At 43.7% G+C, this 6,970-nt stretch overlaps 1 long non-coding RNA gene across 1 annotated transcript; it reads left to right on the top strand.

Annotated features, from left to right (window-relative positions):
- The first annotated feature begins 1,390 nt into the window (after nucleotides 1–1,390).
- LOC124140452 lies at nucleotides 1,391–6,679 on the top strand. The gene is made up of 3 exons (XR_006861921.2): nucleotides 1,391–1,595; nucleotides 4,715–4,859; nucleotides 6,507–6,679. It is a non-coding gene; the product is annotated as an uncharacterized LOC124140452 (long non-coding RNA).
- The last annotated feature ends 291 nt before the right edge of the window (nucleotides 6,680–6,970 follow it).

The raw sequence follows: 6,970 nt of genomic DNA, 5'->3' as shown, positions 1-6,970 counted from the left end.
TCCACTCGGCACTTGGTCGTCTGCTCCTGTCGTCTGCTGGGCCTCGTGCCAACACGTGCTGCACGGGAACGGTCGTCTGCCATTGTTGATGAAAACACTGGCTTATGCTGTACAGAAGAAAATAAAACGGTTGGGGTCTTTTTTCTGTTTGGCATCCGACATAGTAGCCCTGACATGGAAATATGGCGAGAATTTGCAACAAATACCAGCCGAACTTAAGGAGATGGAGACTAAGTCGAGTTCAGTTAAAGTACAGTCCTTTTAGCACATCCCCCTCCTATAATGGATGATAAGTTGTACGTTTGTCAAGATGTTTAAAGTCGCTTTTAAAGGTGGATAACTTTTTTTCAGATTTGTTTGAAAGAGCATCAGTTGGGTTCATTGTCGCTGTTTACAGTAATATATTTATATCACGGTGCTTCAGCTTAAAACGTGCTGTCTGGAACCTGCGTTTAAAGAGGTTTCATGTTGGAATATGGAATAAAAAAGTGGATTCCTGAACAACGGCACAGATCGATTCGATCAACAAACAACGGTTCGGCATGACATTGAGTGCTCATGAACGATTCAACAAGACACGAGAGGGTTAATGAATGAGTCGGCATGATACTTGAGTTTATGAATGATTCGGGGTGAGACGAGAGTTTCTGAATGATTCGGCATGACACGAGTATTTATGAATGATTCGGGATGACACGAGAGTTTCTGAATGATTCGGGATGACACGAGAGTTTCTGAATGATTCGGGATGACACGAGAGTTTCTGAATGATTCGGGATGACACGAGAGTTTCTGAATGACTCGGGATGACACGAGTGTTTCTCAGTGATACGGGATGACACGAGTGTTTCTGAATTGATGGCCAATAAACAGCTGTTCCATGTACAGGTACCGTGCGATGTAGATATAAAATATATTCCTAAAGACAGTCGTTTTCTTCTACGGAAAATGTCAAGATGCCTGTTAGACATTTTTCATCTGTTTTGGGCGGGCGGGTAGCCTAGTGGTTATTTAAAGCGTTCGCTCGTCACGCCGAAGACGAAGGTTCGATTCCCGACATGGGTACTATGTGTGAAACCCATTTCTAGTGTCCCCCGCCGCTGGTATATTGCTAAAAGTGGCGTAAAACCGTACTCACTCATCTGTTGTGGTAACAAGAGCGTGTACATATTGTTATGGATATAGCCAGTGGACCAAAACAGTTGCCAGTTCCTGGTGCTCAACAATTTGAACATGTATTACTCTAGGTGTTTACGAGAGTTGAGACGGTTAAAAAAACTGAATTGAAACAATGTGTTGAAATAGTGATAAAATACATGTGTTTCCAGAGAATTTCACACAATCGCAACACACCATTACAATTAAATATATTTCGGAGTTTTGTAAGTCTCGGGAAGTTGGGACCAGCTGGCTTGTGGGTATCCAGGTGCTGAGGACATTAGCGTGGTAACACGTGCCTCATTTGTACAGATTCCCTAACGAGGGACCCGATAACAACACACAACATCTCTGACCAATGGTCATTCCCAGATAGGCTTGGACACTGATGAACGGACACTGATACTGACCAATCATCACCCGTGCACCTTGAAAAGGTAATAATTGAAGATATCGCCACAGGTGGTGTGTGGTATGAGGTGGATCAAACCACAGTACTGGTAATTAAGTTCCTTTCGTAGCATCACTCACCACATAAGCGGCGCGTGTTTCAATATTGTATGGAGATATATAGAGGGTTTGTACAATGATTTATAGTGAGGGAGTGAGTGAGTTGGGTTTAACGCCGCTTTTAACATTATTCCAGTTATATCACGGCGTGTCAGCTTAATGTGGGAGGAAAGCCCGAAGTGATGCAGGTGTAAGACGTTTACCACTTCGGTGAAACCCACGAGCACGGGTATGGTGCTGACAAACCTAGAAACATATTTGGGGCGAACCGGGATTCGAACCCACAATCATAGGTTTCTGGCGTGCCCAATGGACGCAACTCTGCACAGCAAATCGCGGCGCCTTAGACGACTGGGCCACCCGTGCCCCCCAATGATTTATAACATTACAAATGTATTAATAATTGTTAATGACAGCTGATCTAGAAGAATATGTATGATGTGGCAAAATGTATGGTACGTTTCAATCCTAATTTCATATCTTAAAATTCAGTCATTGAAGACATTTATTTACAATAACACGGCGGTTTCTACGATATCTCTTAACATACAATAAATGAACACCCTCAATGAATTCCTTGTTATCATTTTTAAATATTTATACGGCTCAAAATGGAACCTTGGAAATCCGCACTCTTTATAATGCCCAAAATGAAAATTTTGTTGCAATGGTGAAAAATAGAGTAATTTGTTTTGTGGAAATTACACAAACGTCAACATTTTTGTGTCAATAATGAAAATGAATAGATTGGTTGACGGACCAGACAATCCAGTGATTGACATCATGAACATTGATCCATGCAATTGAGATACGATGACATGCATCAACCAAGTCCGACCACCCGATCCCGTAAGTCGCCTCTTGAGACAAGCATGGGTTGCTGAAGGTCAGGTCTAATCCGGATTTCGCGGTTGTCTAACGAATGAAGGTATTTACATACCATTCGTAAGAGTCTATGTCCGCACAGCTTGGGCTATCAACATCGCCAATTTGACCATCACCATCCTCATCACAATTACTTCAATCTTCATTGGAGGCCACAGGTGGCCCAGTCGTGACAATGCAGAGTTATGTCCCCTACGGGTGCCAGTATCCAAATCCCATATTTGCTCCGATTAAATGGGGTTTTCCTCTCACATTAAGCTGACACGCCGAGAAAAAACAGAGTGACGTTAAACTCACTCACTCCACCCGTGAAATAACAGCTAGAGTGAGGTTCAACTCACTCACACCACCTTTATGGCATTGCCATCGTCATGGTCAACATCGCTTACTGACTTGTTCTTTTCATTCTCGTAACCTTCGTCTATAACCATATATGATATGATAACATAAACGTCATTGCATGATGTGCATCAGCCGCCTTATCATCTGTTTTACGTCTTCTCGTAGGGACATTAACACATATTATTGGTTTTCCTAAACATATTTCAGAACTGACTTGACAGGGGCGGCATTAAATAATTGTAGTTAATTATATCTTAATAAGTAAACGTAGGTACATGTTCATCGTGACCTGTTTTCACCAGGCCCCATTGGCTGAAAGTATGGAGAGACGCTGATGTCATGGGGTATCACGGCAAGGTTACCCTGTAACTCTGACATACTAGACCCGTGAAGATCCAGGGTAGAAAAGGTCTTCAGCAACCCATGCTTGCCGTAAGAGGCGATATGCGTGTCGTAAGAGGCGACTAACGGGATCGGGTGGTCAGGCTCGCTGACTTGGATGATGCCTGTGATCGTATAACAATTGTGTGGGTCGATGCTCATGATGTCAATCACTGGATTGTCTGGTCCATACTCGACTATTTACAGACCGCCGTCACATAGCTGGACTATTGCTGATTGCAGCATTAAAAAACAAATAAACAAACAAAAGATGTGGTTATTATGTTATTTTTCAAAACAGGCTTCCACGGAGATGTCGCTTGGGTGAGATCTTTTTTTTAAAAGTGATCTCTCCTGGGAGATATCGCTACAATGAAACTGCATGACAATGCTTTGCAGACCATTGTGACGTCATTGTTACCATGACGTCACAATGAGATGACTCCACTGAATCTCTCTGCCACTGTAAGATGGTTCCCGGCTCCCCTTGCGCCGCGTTATGTTGTGATATTAGAGACGAGGCCCAGCTCATCTGCCTCAGAAGCTGGTCAGCTGTACTTTCACATTCGATACACTGGTTATAACCGTTTATAACCGAGAAGAGTAAGACTGGTTTTATGGATGATAAATAGAATCTCACCCTTGTGTCTTTTGGTATCAAATACATCAACACTCATCTATAGCCTCGGAGTTTTAAACTTTCATATATATTTTATATCAACAGGCACAAAGGTCATATTCTCTATTTCATGTCCAGTTATTAATCTAATGCCGAAGATCCAAAGGAAATTACACCATTTCTATAAGCAGGTAGTCAATCAAAATCATTTAAGAATAATAACAAGAAACAAATTTTATTCGCATTTCAAACTGTCCTCTCGCGACAACAGACATCCATCAAAGCTAACAAATTGCTACTGTTTGTCTTTCATTCATCGTCGCTTGACCATCACCCTGTCCAGTCTTCACTGTTCGTCCATCAGTCTCCAGGCGCTTATCTACGCCATGGCCAGCTTGACCAGAGATGCGCGTGCAATGGTGTCCACCTATCTGTTCCTCTGCGCGCGCTATCTCTACAAATTGGTCCCTGTCTCTTTAAATCTTTCAGCGGAGGTGTTCCCGGGCGGGCACCTGCAGGAGTTTAATTACTGCCTCTGTTTGATAACGTTCTACCGCGAGAAAGCACGTGGGGTCAATTCGTTACTGATAAAGTTACGATCACGACGTGGATCAAAGCGAGGCTGATTATTGGATTAAACGATGAGTGCGTATTTTGCACGTGCAAACTGACAATGGCGGAAGTTCAGACCTTTTTTTGTATAATGGAGACAGATTCGTCAAATCGTCCATAAAATCTTCGCTGAATGAAGAAAATATGTCATATTATGATTAAGTGAGTGAGTGAATTGGGTTTAACGCCGCTTTGAACATGTTTCAGTTACATCACGGCGTGTTAGCTTCATGTGGGAAGAAGGCCAAAGTGGCGTGCATCGAAGACGTGTACCACCCACGAACATGGAAAATGTGACGAAAGCCCCCAACCTCAGTGAGATCTGCTCACCGAATTACGAAGCCTCGTTGAGGTATGGCCACTGTTGTGGGTGTGGGTATGCATGTGTTTCTTTTGTTTGTTTGTTGTTTAACGCCGCACTCAGCAATAGTCCAGCTATATGACGGCGGTCTGTAAATAATCGAGTCTGGACCAGACAATCCAGTGATTGACATCATGAGCATCTATCCACGCAATTGTTATATACGATGACATGCATCAACCACGTCAGCGAGCCTGGCCACCCGATCCCGGTGTGCATGTGTGTGCGTGCATGTGTACATACATGGTCGAACGACCCCAAAATGTGAGAGTTCCGTGATGGGAGATCACCTACGTGTGAGAGTTCCGTGATGGGAGATCGCCTACATGTGAGAGTCCCTTGATGGGAGATCGCCTACATGTGAGAGTGATGGGAGATCGCCTACATGTGAGAGTCCCGTGATGGGAGATCGCCTACATGTGAGAGTTCCGTGATGGGAGATCGCCAACATGTTAGAGTCCCTTGGTGGGAGATCGCCTACATGTGAGAGTCTCGTGATGGGAGATCGCCTACATGTGAGAGTCCCGTGATGGGAGATCGCCTACATGTGAGAGTCCCGTGATGGGAGATCGCCTATATGTGAGAGTCCCATGATGGGAGATCGCCTACATGTGAGAGTGATGGGATGGGTGATCGCCTACATGTGAGAGTCCCATGGTGGGAGATCGCCTACATGTGAGAGTGATGGGATGGGTGATCGCCTACATGTGAGAGTCCCATGATGGGAGATCGCCTACATGTGAGAGTGATGGGATGGGTGATCGCCTACATGTGAGAGTCCCATGGTGGGAGATCGCCTACATGTGAGAGTCCCGTGATGGGTGATCGCCTACATGTGAGAGTCCCGTGATGGGAGATCGCCTACATGTGAGAGTCCCATGATGGGAGATCGCCTACATGTGAGAGTCCCGTGATGGGAGATCGCCTACATGTGAGAGTCCCGTGATGGGAGATCGCCTACATGTGAGAGTCCCATGATGGGAGATCGCCTACATGTGAGAGTCCCGTGATGGGAGATCGCCTACATGTGAGAGTTCCGTGATGGGAGATCGCCAACATGTGAGAGTCCCTTGATGGGAGATCGCCTACATGTGAGAGTCCCGTGATGGGAGATCGCCTACATGTGAGAGTCCCGTGATGGGAGATCGCCTACATGTGAGAGTCCCGTGATGGGAGATCGCCTGCACATGAGAGTCTCGGTATGTTTGGCACAGAATTATATACTTTATCACTTTTAAAAAGCATTTTCATGTTTTTGTAATATTTGGAAAAAGGGTAACAAAGATATAATTAAATGGCTCTTCGTACTTAGGCATGAGGTAACAAAACACAACACTGTCGTCGTTCGGGTTCGAATCTCATTCGATTGGTTTCGTGATTAACTTAAGCACAAAAAACTATGACTGATGCTTTAACACACACGATGATGCGTTTTCATTGCCTGTCAGTATATTAAGATTAAGAAGTAACATATTTGGTCTTTTGTGCAAATTACATATGTGGAATTACCCCCACGAAAACGTAGACCACACACACCAGATTGCAATACCACTACTATTTCCATGTATTTACGCATCATTTTTACAAGTAGTATCGGTAAGTATTCATTTTCATAATTCAATATTCTTTTAATTTTAGGGCATACATGGAAACCAGCCGTTAACGCCTGTGCCGATGTGATTCACTTACAATAGAGTCAAGAGCTACCATGTCTGGCAGAAACTGGGAATGAAATAACATGGTAATTCCGTGCATTTAGACGCAGTGAGTGATGTCAATAAAAATCCCACATTTTGTAATAACCACATCAAAGAGAGCAGTAAAATACTGACATGGTGACCACTTTCAGAAATAATATTTCATAATTTTGTGAAAACGCATGTTTAAACACACTTTGATCTTCAGACCCTTTAGAGGGTATCAAGTCATCTTGATTGGCCCACCGACTTAGGGGTCTCATTAACCGCAATATACTTCTCTCTAGTGATAATGGAGAATGAAATGAGATCGTTATGGAAAATGTTGACATTTCAGATCATAATCATGAAGTCTGTTCCGCATTTCGTTTACAAGCCTATAAACATATGATGGGTTCGGTTGTC

This window comes from Haliotis rufescens, unplaced genomic scaffold, assembly GCF_023055435.1.
Source record: "Haliotis rufescens isolate VD_foot unplaced genomic scaffold, xgHalRufe1.0.p SCAF_37, whole genome shotgun sequence".
NCBI lineage: Eukaryota > Metazoa > Mollusca > Gastropoda > Lepetellida > Haliotidae > Haliotis > Haliotis rufescens.
This window is presented reverse-complemented; position numbering and strand designations above follow the sequence as displayed.